The following is a 17,779-nucleotide window of genomic DNA, read 5'->3' on the forward strand; positions in this document are numbered from 1 at the left end:
GGGACAGTGAAGATGAGGGGCTATGAGCAGAGAGTTGAGACAAATGTATGTTAGGAATGATTACCCAAACAATTCTATAAAAAAACAGTTAGACAGATTATTCTTTAGTAATTGTATTGTGTGAGCATTCCTTCAAAAATGAGATTACCAAGAATCTTCTCACATGTTTAAACGTCTGGAGGTAAAATGTAACACATAGCTAGATTGAGCTGAAGGTAAATTAAAATAATAACTGGGATAGAAGGATTTGAGTAAAGATTGTGATTGAACTGTATAACATATATCACTGTGATTTTGCAAAAAAAGTATTCGGGATTGAGCTTACACAATATATTTCTCATCTTCCCTTCTCTACTGAAGGTGCTGATTCATGCCGTGGTTCATTTGTCTTGGTCTTTTTGGTAGTCATTCAAATGCCAACTGATGGGGGCTGAATGTCAACAGTCTTTACTAGCAAGATCTACAGTTCCATCCCAACACCTTTCAACCTTGATCATTAGGTAGTAATCAGGAGAGAGAAATCTAATTGCAGATTTTTGCTTCTCATAATTCTCTTCCAACACTCTTAATTGACTCAGAGATAGTAGGAACTGCAGATGCTGGAGAATCTGAGATAACAAGGTACAGAGCTGGATGAACACAGCAGGCCAAGCAGCATCAGAGGAGCAGGAAAGCTGATGTTTTGGGCCTAGACCCTTCTTCAGAAAAACAATTTTTTTTCTGAAGAAGGGCCTAGGCCCGAAACTCAGCCTTTCTGCTCCTCTGATGCTGCTTAGCCTGCTGTGTTCATTCATCTCTACACCTTGTTAGCTCTTAATTGATTCATCAGTACAGGAAAATTGCAGTCCATTTGGTGAAATTAGCTAAATCAGCAACAAAGAGAAAACTTAAAAGAATTCCACAGAACGCCATGTTCCATGAGAAAAATACTTGATCTGTTCAGCTGCAAAATATGTGATATATGTTATACCTTCCTTATTTTAAACAAAAGGGGCACTACATTGTTGTGGTGATTTAGGACCTGGTGCATGGCATTGGGGTCTGAGCTGCATCTGCAGTTTCCCATTGACCCTGATGGTTATGTACAACCATGACTTGTCGATATCATATTTTGAGAATGATTTGAGCTGAGTAGATGAGTAGGTTGGAGAGGGGTCATTGTAATCTCTTGGATTCGGTACAGTGAAATTAGTGAAAGGCAGAATGTGATCATTTGGTTCCTGTATTGTGTGCTTGGCTGCTTTGGCTTGCTATTTCTCTGTATATACCAGCACTTTTCTCTGAAATAAAAATATTAAGTTTAAAAAAAAGACCATTAGATCCTTTTCCAATTTCTTTTTATCCTGATTAGATGGAGCACTTAATGCTCACTAAAAATCATAATCCAATATTTGGAGCCAGACTATTCATCAGTTTAACTTCTGTAGCAGTTGTATTAAAGAGGTAGCACTTGAGCTGGGAACTACGAAAGGGGTTGTATCTCAAGTGTTAAGAGGATGAAGCCAGCACACATTATTAATAAATGACAAGAGGGTAGAAATTCCAATTGGCAATTTTCCTGTGCATATGCTGTACAGATTTACACTGCTTTATGCTGCTTTACTTTTAAATGTGGCTTAAACCAAATTATTTCCCTAGGTCAATGTTGTACAAGAAACAAACATCATACCATATGAATGCATTAATTATTCAAACATAAATGTTATTAATCAAAATTTCTACCTTTTCGGTCATTACTGGAAGTTAAGATGGATTAGATTCCCTACGGTGTGGAAACAGGCCCTTCGGCCCAACAAGTCCACACTGCCCCTTGAAGCATACCACCCAGACCCATCCCCCATAACCCACACACCCCTGAACACTACGGGCAATTTAGTATGGCCGATCCACCTAGTCTGCACATTTTTGGACTATGGGAGGAAACTGGAGCACCCGGAGAAAACCCACGCAGACACGGGGAGAATGTGCAAGCTCCACACAGACAGTTGTCTGAGGCTGGAATTGAACCTGGGTCCCTGGTGCTGTGAGGCTGCAGTGCTAACCACTGAGCCACCGTGCTGCCCCTAATGCCTTAATTTCCGAAAATGAAAAATGTTCTCAGAATTTTTTCCTTGCTCTGCCTGAGACTGTCAAACTCCTTTCAATCTTTCATCAACGCTGCAATTCTCAAAGCAAATCAGCTCCAGCCCCTGACACAGGTTTGAAGAAAGTTAACAAATTGTCATGTTCCAGCAAGATGTTAATTTGGTTGATTGTTCACTTATAGTTTCCTGGTATTAATCCATGAGGTCTGCTAGGAGATTAGTATGGCTGATCAGACCTGGGTGTCTGAACTCTGAAGAATATCCTAGTATGTTCTGCTAAATTTCAATTTGTTGGACTTTTTTATAGTACTCATTGTGGCCAGTAAAACTTGGGTTAACTTTGTTTTTTTATCCAGTTGATGAATCAAATCCATGTGGTGGCTTAAAATCTAGAATCCAGGAATATTGAAAGATAAACTGATTGAAAGAAGCTCTGGTATAAACAGGCTTACTAAGAGGCAATATCACTTTAAAATGCATTAGAAGTATATTATTGAGCAGTGTTGTGCACAAGCATTATGGTAATTGCCCTCTTTTGCATAATGGTGGACGGCCAAACATTTGTTTGAATGTGTTGTAGAGTCATAGAGTGATACAGCTCAGAAACAGACCCTTAGGTCCAACCAGTTCATGCCAGCCATAATCCCAAACTAAACTACTGCCACCTGCCTGCTCCTGGCCCATTTCCCTCCAACCTTTCCTATTCATGTATTTATCCAAATGTCTTTTAAATGTTGTAATTGTGCCTACATCCACCACTTCCTCAGGATGTTCATTCCACATGTGAACCATGTGTAAAAAGATCTGCCCCTCATGTCTTTTTAAAAATCTCTCTCCTCTCACTTTAAAAATGTGCCTCCTAGTCTTGAAATCCCCCATCCTAGGGAATTGACAATTACCAGTAACCCTATCTAGAGCCCTCTATTTTATAAACCAATATAAAGTCATCTCTCAAACTCCTACATTCCAGTTAAAGAAGTCCCAACCTATCCAGGCTCTCCTTGTAGCTCAAACCCTCTGTTCCCGGCAACATCCTGGTAAACTACTTCTGAATCCTCTCCAGCTTGATAATATAATTCCTACAGCAGAGAAACCAGAACTGGACACAGACGCTGGAAGAAGCTTCACCAACATCCTGTAGATCCTTAAAATAACATCCAACTCCTATACCCAGAGTTACTTCAGTAAAATCTGCAATATATTCAAAGTCTTGCATTTCAACTTAACACACTATAAATTCTGATCTAGAGATTTAATGGAAAATGCCTATGCAAACCTCTATAGCCTTAATTACATCATTCTACACTAATGCATTAGAGCTCAGTTTTGGCTCCTGCCAGCTCTTCAACTATAGAGAAATCTCTACACTGGAGCCAATTCTACTTACCTGCAATGCCTTCTAAGATTTTGCAGATTAACTATGAACAATGATAGGAAATCGAATTAGTAGATAATAAAAGGTAGATGTCAAAAAAATGGAACTAATTAGATCCGTGGACTTGGTACAGTTATCCCCATTTCTAATAATACTACAACTGAAGGTTATTTGTGGTTTCAACTCTCCATGTGCAATACAATCAGCAAATGGTTAGTATTAGATGATTGTTGTATAAATATTTATTTGTAATATAATTCCAAAGTATTAATGAAAGTAAACAGATAGAGAAATAATGAACTGACTACAGACCACATCATCCTTCATATTATCTTATTGCACAACTACAAAGTCTTTCTCATAATGCTTCAGAAAAATTCTGCAGTCACCCCAAGTCATATAATTCACAACTGTTCAAACACTGGAAAGATAAAAAGAATCATAGCAGCAAAAATTAACCCAGCACGAATGCAATTCATGTGCATAATATTTCAACTGAATTCAGTGCATGACAAAGTTTATATACATCACAGATGATCCCCCTGATAGAACATAGAACAGTGCAAGAACAGTACAGGCCCTTCAGCCCAAGATGTTGTGCCAACCTATTATCCTACTAAGAACAATCTATCCTGGATACCCTACATTTTACTATCCTCCATGAGCCTATCCAAGAGTTGCTTAAAAGTCTATGAAGTATCTGATTCCACTATCACTGCCGGCAGCGCATTCCACACACCCACCACTCTCTGTGTAAAGAGCTTACCTTTGACATCTCCCCAAACCTTCCCCCAGTTATTTTAAAATTATGTCCCCTCACAATAGTCATTTCTGCCCTGGGAAAATGTTTCTGACTATCCACTCTATCTATGCCTCTCATCATCTTGTACACCTCTATCAAGTCACTTCTCATCCTTCTTCGCTCCAATGAAAAAAGCCCTAGCTTCTTCAGCCTTTCCTCATAAGACCTGCCCTCCAGTCCAGGCAGCATCCTGGTAAATCTCCAATACAACCTCTCTAAAGGTTCCACACCTTTCTTATAATGAGGTGACCAGAACTGGAAACAATATTCCAAGTGTGGTCTAACCAGAGTTTTATAGAGCTGCAGCATAACCTTGCAGCTCTTAAACTGAATTCCCCTGCCAATGAAAGCCAACACATTATTCGCTTTCTTTACAGCCCTATCAACTTGGGTAGCAACTTTGAGGGATCTATGGCTGTGGACCCCAAGATCCCCCTTTTCCTGTACACTGTCAGAATCCTACCATTAACCCTGTATTCTGCATTCAAATTCGACCTTCCAAAATGAACCACTTCACACTTTTCCGGGTTGAATTCTATCTGTCACTTCTTCGCACAGCTCTGCATCCTGTCAATGTCTCAGTGCAACCTACAACAGCCCTCCACGCTGTCCAAACTCCCCCAACCTTTGTGTCATCGGCAAACTTACTAACCCACCCTTCCACTTCCTCATCCAAGTCAGTTATAAAGATCGCAAAGAGCAGAGGTCCCAGAGTAGACCCCTGCAGAACACCACTGGTCACCTAGCTCCAGCTGAATACTTTCCATCTACTACCACCCTCTGTCTTCTATTGGACAGCCAGTTTTATATCCAGACAGATAAATTGCCCTGGATCCCATGCCTCCTTACTTTCTGAATGAGGCCACCATGAGGAACCTCATCAAATGCCTTGCTAAAATCTAGATGCACCACATCCATTGCTCTACCTTCATCAATGTGTTTTGTCACATCCTCAAAGAATTCAATAAGGCTTGTGAGGCATGACCTGCCCCTTACAAAACCATGCTGACTATTTCTAATCAAACTGTGCTTTTCCAAATAATCATAAATACTATCTCTCAGAATCCTCTCCAATAATTTGCCCACCACAGAAGTAAGACTGATTGGTCTGTAATTCCCAGGATTATCCCTATTCCCTTTCCTGAACAAGGGAATGACATTTGTCACTCTCCAATCATCTGGTACTACTCCAGTGGACAGTGAGGATGCAAAGATCATTGCCAAAGGGGCAGCAATCTCTTCCCTCACTTCCTGTAGTAACCTTGGGTATATTCCATCTGGCCCAGGTGACTCATCTATCCTCATGTTTTTCAAAATTTCTAGCACATCTTCCTTCCTAATATCAACCTGTTCAAGCATATCTGCCTGTTTCATGCTGTCCTTACAAACCACAAGGTCCCTCTCACTGGTGAATACTGAAGCAAAGTATTCAGTAAGGACCTCTCCTACCTCCTCTGGCTCCATGAACAAGTTCCCTCCACTATCCCTGACTGGCCCTACCCTCACTCTGGCCATCCTCTAGTTCCTCACATAAGTATAGAATGCCTTGGGGTTTTCCTTAATCCTACCCACCAAGGCTTTTTCATAACCCCTTCTACGTCTCCTAAGTCCATTCTTCAGTTCCTTCCTGGATACCTTGTAGACCTCTAGAGACCTGTCCAATCCTCGCTTCTTCAAACTTAGGTAAGCTTCCTTCTTCCTTTTGACTAGGTGTTCCTCATGCCTTGTCATCCAGGTTTCCTCCACCTTACCATCCCTTCCTTGCCTCAGTGGCACAAACCTATCCAGTACTCGTAGCAACTACTCCCTCAACAACCTCCACATTTCTGCCATGCATTTCCCTGAGAACATCTGCTCCCAATTTATGCTCCGCACTTCCTGCCTAATAGCATTGTAATTTCCTCTCCCCTAATTAAATACTTTCCTATACCATCTGCTTCTGTCCCTCTCCATGACTATGGTAAAGGTCAGGGAGCTGTGATCACTGTCAACCGAAATGTTCTCCCACCAAGAGATCTGACACCCAGCCTGGTTCATTGCCAGGCACCAAATCCAATATGGCGTCCCCTCCAGTCGGCCTATCTACATATTGAGTCAGGAATCCTTCCTGGGCACACCTGACAAAATCTGCAGTAAACTGCATTACTGCATGTAGGGTGTCAACTTTTCTAGGTAACAGGTGGAGAAATTGAAACTGTCAAAACCATGAACCAAAAATTCACACAAGACATCAGAAAAAAAAGTTTCAAAAAGGAATTATCAGTGACATGTTCTGAGTTAGTTTCAAAAAATTATATTTTCCAATTGAAATTACACATTTTCATATTTTTTTAAAAATGAGACATGGAAGTTCAGACAACCAAAAACTCCAAACTCTATCTACTGCTTACCAGAATCAGAAATTGGAGTAAGCGTTGGGTGCAAATCCTTGTTACAGAAGTCAGTGTTACAGCACTCGATAGTTCTCCGTTTTCTTACTTTTGTTGAATCCTTGCATTGGAAATCGTTTTGTTTTATTTGGGAGTCTTAGAGCCATACAGCAAAGAAACAGACCCTTTGGTCCAATGCTTTTTTGTGAAAAGCTACTGCATAGAATCATAGAATCCCCATTGCATGGAAACAGGCCCGTAGGTCCAACAAGTCCACACTGACCCTCACATCCCACCCAGACCTATTCCCCTACAACCCACCCAGTCTACACATTCCCACGGGCAATTTAGCACAGCCAGTCCACCTAGCCCGCACATCTTTGGACTGTGGGAGGAAACCGGAGCACCTGGAAGAAACTCACACAGACACGGGAAGAATGTGCAAACTCCACACAGACAGTCACCCGAGGGTGGAATCAATCCTGGGTCCCTGTTGCTGTGAGGCTGCAGTGCTAACCACTGAGCCACTGTGCCACTCCCTATATACAAACTTTCTTTATAAAAGGAGGAGTAGATTCTGAGAAGGCATTAATGACAGTGATCAAAAATCTAATCATTGTGACATTAAAGCAAAGGGGGAGTTAGGGAGAAAATAGCAAGTGACGGGTACTGGATTGATGAAGACTTCACCAACAGCAATCTAAAGAGAGGGACTTGTGTAGATCAAAGCTGGAAAAGTCAGATGTCTGTGATGGAGAGCCACAGAGGTTTGCAGAGGCATGACAGAACCTAAAGATGAGAATTTGAAATCATGATGCAGTTGGTGAGGGAATGAGTGGGGTTGGATGAACACAGGTATCTTCACATTTTCACAACCCACTTGGAAATATATGCATTGATAGTCAAGCCCCATTACTCACAGTGTCATCATAAAAGTTAAAGGTTGAATCAAAGTACTCTAAGTCCCTAATTTCCCTGTTTGATAGATTCAGATGATCAGAAAACACTGTACAGGTTTCTGAATTTAACAAGAACTACTGATTGTTACAAATAATTCAAATCTGATTGAAGGCAAGCAAAAATATGAATTATCAACAGACGAGTTGAAATTTTAATCCCCTTCTTAAACCACTACAAAAACACACAGAATCAGACAAATTGAACATACAGAGTTTTGAATAATCAAAGCAGAGTTGAAACTTTAACTTCTGTTTCTCTCTCTACAGATGCAGCAACCCTGCTGAGTCTCTTCAGCATTCTCTATGTTTGTTTCAGATCTCTTGCATCCAGAGAATTTTGCTTTTCAACAAACATGGATATAATGGGCGGAGAGAAAATTACTGGGGGAGCACAGTACAATATCAACAGTGCACAGGATTTGATGAGGTGTCCTTTTTGTATCTCAAGTCTTTTTATTCTCCATTTTCCTTATTTCTAGATTTTTTTCAATTATTTCAGTCACTGATTAGAGGCGATAGCTTAAAGGCCAACTGATGAGACGGTGTAACTATCTTCCGGGCTTTGGTTACTTCACTGCAGAGGTACAAAGAGAGAGAGAGTGACACCTCCTCCTTCTGCAATCTGGAGGCAATCTGCAATTTCTCTCTGTACCATTAACACTGACACTGTTCACCTACCCAGGAGCCAGAGAGTTGTTGTCATGCTGATGACCTCTGGCATCTACCACTAGTCCCAATTGTATAAGCCAATAAACAATCTGTAGCTGGGCATAGCTCACTTTGAACATCCACTCACAGTGGATTCTTAGATCACTCCCCAATTACTTGAATATAACACTGTAAACGTAACTCACAACGAATTCCAACAGTAACTGTTAGCAAAACGTAGCAACTCTTTCAGCAGACTTTGGCTTAAAGCAGACCTTCTCTCATTTTCATCCAGAATCTAAACTAAAGAAGCAAAAGAGCAGTGAGATTTTTTTTAAAAATCCAAAAGAACTGTGAGTGCTGAGAATCTGAAACAAACACAAGCTTTGCAGGAAAATTTTAGCAGGTCTGGCAGCATCTGTGGGGAGAAATCAGAATTAACATTTTGGGTTCATTGTCTCTTCTTCAGAATGAAGGGTCTTCATTCTGAAAAAGGGTCACTGGACCCAAAACATTAATTCTGATTTCTGTCCACAGATGCTGCCAGACCTGCCAAGATTTTCCAGCAATTTCTGTTTGTGTGAGAAAAATAAACTTTTATACAGTGAATAGTTAGGGTCTGGAATGCAGTGCCTGGAACTGTGGTGGAGGTTAGTTCAATTTAGGCATTCAAGAGGGCACTGAATAATTATTTGAATACAAATAATGTATAAGGATATAGAGGAAAAATCAAGAGATTGACCCTGGCTAATGACTTTCATTTGGATAGCCCATAGAAGATATAAATGGCCTCGTTCTGTACTGTTATGCCTCTCTGATCAGCTTAAAAATACATTTTAAATGTTTTTCAGACCCGGCCTAATAGACACTCATCACGGTTACTCAGTATAAAGATCCCCACCTATAGAATAAATATAGATTACAGCCAGCAATATATGTTGCCTACATTACCAAGTTCAAACTGGTAGTTCTTCATGCATTGTCATTGTAAACTACAGTTCTTTGAGTATGACTTTAACGTGACTGCACTTCTATTTGTTGAAAGCAGCACTGTAGAGATGGGGCATCAGGAAATTAAGAGGAGATATTGAGCGTAAGGATAACTAGGAATAACGACTTAAAATGACCAATACCTTTAGTATTGTGTAATAAAGGCGTTACCACAATATTTTATGAATATTTTTAAGATAGAAAGACATCCTTATTGATTTAGTTTTAGCACAGTTTGACTGGAATTGGAATGGTCCATTAAATAAGTTAAAAACCAAAGAATTCATAACTGAATGCGTGAGTCTTAGGTTTCCTTTCAGCTGTTTGGGCAGTCCACCACTCAGAGTATTTTTTAAAATTGTGTTTCTGCCAAGCTTGTGCATGATATGATCTTCAATCTAACTAAAATTTTGAACGAGGATGGAACATTAAGGGAAATTAGATGCAGTGTAAATTCTGGTCTGTTCATAAATGGGTAAGAGTGCAATTTTTCAAGGTTTCTTTGACATCTATTGGATTTTGTACAGCCATTAAGAGGGCTGACAGAAGCCAAACTCTGTGAAAAGAGGTGACAGAATTTGACCATAAGGGCAAATGAACTCTACTCATTAATGCTACTGTCTTTTGATTTAAAATGCTGTTGGAGAGATGAGATGTGGCCATTACCAGGCCACCCTAAAAAGGACAGGACAACTGAATGCTGATATAAACAAACCACAAATCACAATACTTTATTTAAAAAAAGAGGAAACTATCTATGAATTTTTGGAAAATTGATTTATTCTAAATTATTGTTCTAGAAATATAACTTCAAGCCAGTTTAAGAGCAAGCTTTTTCTTGCTGAAGGAGTTATTTATGTTTGTGTAGTGGTGGAGGACCCAGTCAGAGGTCAGTGGAATAGCTTCCTATTGAAAGACTATGCCATCACAATGATGAAAGTGTCCTGATACACTGAAGTGAAAGCCTTATGATTTGTAGGATTAACACAGTTACGTCAGAACGCAGATTGGACATTAAACTGAGCATTCAAAATGGAAGTCTAAATTAGTAAAGAATGCATTCCAGTAAACAGGAAACGTCAAGTGAGATGTTAAACATTTGAGTGCCGGTACTGCTTGTCCTATTTACCAGTTAACTTCAAGTTAGGTTAAGTTACTGGGTGCCAGTGACAGGACACCAAATCAATAAACACAAAAATAAACGTCAAATTGCTTGGAAACCATTGCGACAGGAGGTATATTTTGTTGAGAAGTTTCTGGCCCAGTTCTGTTTTGAAGGATGCTCTCTATCAGGCAGCTAAGAAACAAGAAAAAAACTGCTTCCAAACAAGACATGAATAAATTTTGAGTAATTACATAAGTGGAGGCAGGCTTCTTAAAATTCTGGTTGGAGTTTGTTTCACGGACACAAGTAAACGATACAGGTGTGACACGTGGGCAAATAGACTTCCCCAGCATTGTGCAATATTGTGTTCTTGAAGATTCTGTTCCATGGCGACAGCTGAAACAAAAAGATGCCTTTCAGGTAAACTGCTTGTCTGGTTGTGACATAGGGAAATATCCAACCTGCAATGGGCTGTTCCTGTTCCAAAACAAAAACTAACCCAATTTCTGCTGGGTGCCTCCATGGTTGGGGCATTCCCTTCATGGCTGAGACATGTCTTGCTTGACTGAGACATTCTGCTCATGCTGGGATATTGCCTCCATGGCTGGTTGGTGAGCTAACTGACTGCATGTTTGCATGATGGGAGTTGGTGATATTTTGTGTGTTTGTGTGCAGGTTTGATACTAGATGCTTGACCTATCCCAAAAGGTTTGCTTTTTCTTTGCCTCCATGTCATCATCAATTGCTTCATTGCCTAAAGCCAGTGCCATCTAATTTATTCATTCAACTCACACCTGCCCCTTCCTTCTCCCCAGAATCAAAACCCAAACAGGTCTCTACGATATCAGCAACATAGTGGTTGCACTGATCTATTTAATCATAGATTGTCATTTTTAGTTTAAAAGGTTTATTGGATGATGTCTTGGTCATCTTTGAAGAAATAATTTTCAATCAATACAAATTTGCTCAAAATTTCCTAACACCAAAATTTAACACCTCCATCTTCTATTGCTAAGTAAACCACTTTTTAGCAATTATGCTGAAAGATCATTGTGACTTTTCAAAAATATACATTTTTTTAAAAAGTCATTTGTCTTTTTTTGTGTGAAAGCATTATTTTAAACTAATAGTACAATATAAGCTGGCCAATCCCATTGCCTGGGAACCTTGAATACATGATCACAGGACATGGGTTATGTGCACAGCAGATTACTTGTCAGAGACCTAGCATGAAAAACACTAAACAGGAGTGATTTTGTCTTTATGCAGTTTCCATATAAAAAGACATGCATGTTCTTCACTCTGATGAGTGCATGTTATCCCAAATGGTGTTGATCCAGAATGGGGAGCAGTAATTCGGGTTTCTTTCTGACAGTAGTATCTTCATCTCATTTGTCTGTGTATCTGTGCTTCTTTGTTTTCCTATCTATTGTCCTGTCTTTTTGCACTTTACTGGGAAGTTGTTGTAACTCCGCATAATCATATTCTGTACTTGAGCTTCTGAAAGATGGCTGATTTGCAGAGGTTGCAAGCTGATTCCTTATCCATCTTTTTGAAACTTCCTGATGTAATTGCAGTCTTTTCCTCAGTTTGCTTTATTCAGAAGGGAAATACATTGAACTGATTTGAGGAAGTAAGGCCAAGATTTTGTTTTGAATTGAAACCTGATAGCACAGAGTCGAGCAACATTCACCCTCCACCCAACCTGTGCCATTATGTTTCTTGAAACTGATAATGGCTAAAGGATGTGGAAATTGGTCTTGGCTCCCCAATTTAACTGAGAGAAATCATCAAGTACATATGTTATTAAACAATAGAGACTTAAATTGACTGAGGATATGGGTTCCATTAAGTGCAGTGTAATTCTTTATTGCTTTGGCCTTCCTCTTGTGGTGGGAAAGGGGGAATGAATATTAGATGGGGCTGGAGCTCAGACTCAACAAAATAAAATGGTACTGAAGCTAAAAAAACATCTAGCCAAATTGTCTTGGTTTTGATTATGTATGTAATGAACACTAGAAAAATATCATTTTGACTTAGGAGTTTAGCATTTTGTTTATCAAGAATTTGATAGAGTGGCACTCTGGGGACCAGGTTTCCAAGGCTCCCTAACGACTGTGCACATGCAAAATTCTCCCTGCGTATGTATTTGAAGCTGCTGCTTTGTATGCTTTCTGTTCACCATGCCTGACAATTCTCACTTGTATATGCTCAAGTATGCTTTTGTTAAAGTCTTGCAGCTCAGGCCTTTTTACCTGTCTGGTGCCTGTATACATCACATGCTTTAATGGTCTGTTATCTGCACGCTGTGGAGTCATTCTGCATCTAATATTTGCTGTGATAGGCTTGCCTTCTCCTGAGTCTAATCTATTCTCTTGTCTTCAGTAACATCCCCTGCCCCTCCTGGGAGACAGTTATTTCCCTATGTTAAGACTGCAAGCAGACTGAAATGTAGATTAAGCTATGGGCCCCGGCTGGAGCCCCTCTGTGCGTGGGACCTACCTCTAACTGCAGTGGCTGAGAAAGACAGATATGGCTTTACCTGCCTTTAAAATAGTCGTGAACTAAAAACAGCATGAAATAAGCTATAATCTTACATTTCTCACCTTTCCTTCCAGCAGCTGTTGTCTCTCTCTGTAGTTTTGTCCCTTTTATTTAGTGAATAATGCTGGCTTTCGCAGTATCTCTTCTGTGGCTTATATGTTCTTAAGTTCATTTCTTCACATTTTATTAAACTGAAAGTTTATCCTCAACAGAATTCCTGATTCTTGATACCTTTGTCCTGATTTTGAAAAGTTCAATCACTATAGTGAGTAAAAAAAAATCCTTCTGTCATTTTCATGAGAGGCAATGAAGTAACATGGATAATCTTATCCACTTTGTGACAAGTTCATCTTGAATAGGGTTGGGTGAAGATCTGATAGGGTGGAATGAGTGAGGGCACCAAGACAAAATGCTATCTGGGTCACTATCAACTCTCTTCAAATACATAGTCAGATGGCAATAAGAGAAAAGTTGTATGACCCCCTGGATCATCCCACCTACCAACTAAGTACATCCACATGTGATGGACAAAAATACGTGAGAGAAATTTAAGCAAGATTTAAAAATATGGGGCGAAAATCTCTAATTTGACGGTCGTCAGCTTGCATTTTAATCTCTGGAGTGGACAGGTATAAAATTAACAAGCTGCAGAATGAACTGAGTATGAAGAACTCTGAGGCACCAGGAAACTGGGATTCTTATAGGTATTTAGTTTTGCATTTAATAGGCCATTAGGGAGATACTGCATCTCTATGTGCCAATCACAAAACACAACTAAAGTCCTTCACTTCAGGAATTTTAACCCTTGGAACACAAATTAATGATGACAAGCAAAATTTTAGTGCCAATGTTCAAAATCTTCAGTACCTGTATTAAGTCAATATATGACATTCCAATGTGCCCAACAATGTAGGATTAAACATATGACTGGGATGCTTTCCTTTCCTGTACACCTCCAACCCTGTCCAAACTGTATCTTGTAGAAATGATAGAATGTTCCATTGCCATGTAGCTTCAATTGGCTCAAGTACCAGTAAATGTGGGCTTTAATGGGGCATGTGAGTTGTGAAGTTCAATACCCTTGCAGAAGCTCTTCTGGTTCAGGTGTTGACCATTCTTCAGTACCTCTCCATATGGATACTTTTCATTCACAACCTTTCTGATGGTCAGTGGCAGTTATCTTAGTCAAGTCTGATCACACCCTCCCCAGCATTCAACAGGTGCACTTTCCAGCAAATGTTTGTTGAATAGTAATAAAGACATGAATCCTGCGTCTTAATTTTTCCCTGCTCCTGTTGAGATTGTTGGAAATGCCTTAATGGCTGACCACAACCACATCCAACATTTGAGGGCAGCATTGGGGCGGATTGAATCAGAAACATTTTATTGTGTGCACCTGGCAATATCTTTACTATTGGTGATTATTAAAATGCTGCGTTACAGCTTTTAGTCAAGTTTGTGTTTTGTGAATGGCAGCAATGGGACTGTTTGGTTCTTTAACACGTCTCCGTTATATGTTAGTTCGAGTTGGATATTTCAAATCCAAACTAACTAGTCATCTAACCCATAGTTTGTTTCCAAGGAAGCTTTGCCCATGTAACAAATAACCAAAATAAGTCAATTGCTTGTAAATTTACACAACAATAAAATCAATTTACAGTTTAGGTACTTGAAATGATTTGTGTTTTGGTGTCTCATCTGATCAGTTTCTTGTGTTTGAATGGTAGTTGAGCCTACATGAGCAGGATTTCTGTTTGTCGAGGAATTTTTAAAATTTTGGGTGTGTTCTGAGCAGATTATATAGTCTGTTTATTTTACTCTGTACAGTTATTGCTGTTGTCTGTGGGGTTGTCTTGTCTTGTATCTGACCATGTCTATGTTCATTTAAGACTGTTGCTAGAAAAGAGCATCTTTTTATTCTGAACAATTCTGATGGTGAAACTCTGGCATTGAGATCCAAATACTTTTTTTTTCACTGACATTTACAACATCAATTCTCTAACATTTATTTATATTTGAAATGATGTGTTTCAAATAATGGGGTATACCAAATGGCAAAAGCGAATCAGAAGCCCGTTTTACACCCCTATCAATTTTATTCAAACAGGAACGGAGATGGAGTGAGCTGTCAAGTTATTGTTTCTTTTCATGAGCTACAGCCTACGACTAATTCATCTTCCACTTGTATGCAGAAATACCACAACTTGACAACAAAATGTGAGGCTGGATGAACACAGCAGGCCAAGCAGCATCTCAGGAGCACAAAAGCTGACGTTTCGGGCCTAGACCCTTCATCAGAGAGGGGGATGGGGTGAGGGTTCTGGAATAAATAGGGAGAGAGGGGGAGGCAGACCGAAGATGGAGAGAAAAGAAGATAGGTGGTGACAGTATAGGTGGGAAGGTAGGGAGGGGGTAGGTCAGTCCAGGGAAGACGGACAGGTCAAGGAGGTGGGATGAGGTTAGTAGGTAGATGGGGGTGCGGCTTGGGGTGGGAGGAAGGGATGGGTGAGAGGAAGAACAGGTTAGGGAAGCAGAGACAGGTTGGACTGGTTTTGGGATGCAGTGGGTGGAGGGGAAGAGCTGGGCTGGTTGTGTGGTGCAGTGGGGGGAGGGGACGGACTGGGCTGGTTTAGGGATGCAGTTGGGGAAGGGGAGATTTTGAAACTGGTGAAGTCCACATTGATACCATTAGGCTGCAGGGTTCCCAGGCGGAATATGAGTTGCTGTTCCTGCAACCTTCAGGTGGCATCATTGTGGCAGTGCAGGAGGCCCATGATGGACATGTCATCTCAAGAATGGGAGGGGGAGTGGAAACGGTTTGGCACTGCAGGAGGCCCATGATGGCCATGGGCACCCGCATGGGCCCCAGCTATGCCTGCCTCTTTGTAGGTTACGTGGAACAGTCCCTCTTCCGCACCTACACAGGTGGGGTTTGGGGCCTGTGTAGGCCCCAACAACTGCACCTCCCAGTCGCAAACCATTTCCACTCCCCCTCCCATTCTTTAGATGAAATGTCCATCATGGGCCTCCTGCAGTGCCACAGTGATGCCACCCAAAGGTTGCAGGAACAGCAACTCATATTCCACTTGGGAACCCTGCAGCCCAATAGTATCAATGTGGACTTCACCAGCTTCAAAATCTCCCCTTCCCCCACTGCATCCCAAAACCAGCCCAGTTCATCCCCTCCCCCCACTGCATCACACAACCAGCCCAGCTCTTCCCCTCCCCCCACTGCATCCCAAAAACAGCCCAGCCTGTCTCTGCCTCCCTAACCTGTTCTTCCGCTCACCCATCCGTTCCTCCCACCCCCAGCCGCACCTCCATCTCCTACCTACTAACCTCATCCTACCTCCTTGACCTGTCCGTCTTCCCTGGACTGACCTATCCCCTCCCTACCTCCCCACCTATACTCTCCTCTCCACCTATCTTCTTTTCTCTCCATCTTCGGTCTGCCTCCCCCTGTCTCCCTATTTATTCCAGAACCCTCACCCCATCCCCCTCTCTGATGAAGGGTCTAGGCCCGAAATGTCAGCTTTTGTGCTCCTGAGATGCTGCTTGGCCTGCTGTGTTCATCCACCTCACGTTTTGTTGTCTTGGATTCTCCAGCATCTGCAGTTCCCATTATCTCTGATACCACAACTTGAGGTGTCTTCTTGAAACTTCTTGTCACTGCCTGAGATTCTAGCAACAGTCTTTTGATTTTCACCCTGATTGTACTTTACTGCAAATGATGAACGTGTTACCACTTTTAAAGACAGTTCACTCTACTTTCCCAACATTAACACCAAACCAGTTCACTGTCACTTTCCTACACGTCTCAGTAGTTCACCTTAGGAATGGAGGGAGGGGTTGGTAGGTAGTGAGCCAAAGACTTAATGCTGCTTGAAGCCTGAAGAATCGCTGACACCACAACAACTGTCTTGGCTGTCGATTTTTTTTTACAATGAATGTCAACACCACAGAAATAAAATTAGCCTATAATATCTTTTCTGGTGAGCGTTTTTTTTGTGTGTCAACTAATCATGTTGGGTTGCATGGAATTGTAATTCATTCACCACTGTGCACAAGTTCACTGATTTTATTTTGATTCACTAGTTTTCCTTTCATTGTTCTCCATGGATTCAAGCACATCTCATTATCAACTGCAAGCTAAGTTGATGAAGCACAAAATGTTGTACTTACACAAATATTGTACTTCAACCTATCTTAAGTGCCTGGCTTAGTACCGAATAAATGACTTTCAACCGCAAACTGTTCCATTTTTACAACGTATAATGTGGAAGAGCATCTTTGGAGGCTTGTAATGCTTGCACGTTTTCAAGGCATTCTCCCACTCTCTAGTCTCTAGTCTCCTGGTCCTTAGAGTTTGCATTATAGGGCATGCCTCACAGTGAATTTCGTAAGGGAGCATCTGTATCACTGCATGTATTCATATCACAGTCAGAATTCTAGCAAATTATAGTTCCCAAGCCTTCATCTACCGTTTGCTATGATTAACACTATTATTACAAAACAGGTATCTACCTGCATGAAATGATCTCGGTCGGGTGTAAATGTTGATCTGTAATGTGAGATGAACAGAGTTTGGTCAGAACAAAAAGTCTGCACATAAATGGTTCCTGTAACCATTGCATGGGGTAGAGAAGTAACTGTCTGTCAGTCACATTGGTTCTATCCCTTTTTCAATGATTCCAACACAAAGGCCCTTGCATCGAGGAAGAGAGTTTATTATGGCAGCAATGCAAGAGCAAGTCATTGTTTTTTTTAGGTGGTTATCACATTTGTAATGTGTACAAACATTAGGCAAATAACAGCTACATTATATTGAAGAGGCTCAACATCAACCACCAAAAACCACTGTTGAAAAGTTCCTATATTGAAAAGAATACTTCCTTTAGTGTTA

General features: G+C 40.8%; 1 protein-coding gene across 8 annotated transcripts in view; it reads left to right on the forward strand.

The window, feature by feature from the left end:
• LOC125467438 (PDZ and LIM domain protein 7) overlaps nucleotides 1-17,779 on the forward strand; it is a 207,567-nt gene that overhangs the window by 115,413 nt on the left and 74,375 nt on the right. The window lies entirely within an intron of this gene.

This window comes from Stegostoma tigrinum, chromosome 37, assembly GCF_030684315.1.
Source record: "Stegostoma tigrinum isolate sSteTig4 chromosome 37, sSteTig4.hap1, whole genome shotgun sequence".
In the NCBI taxonomy this organism is placed as follows: Eukaryota; Metazoa; Chordata; class Chondrichthyes; order Orectolobiformes; family Stegostomatidae; genus Stegostoma; species Stegostoma tigrinum.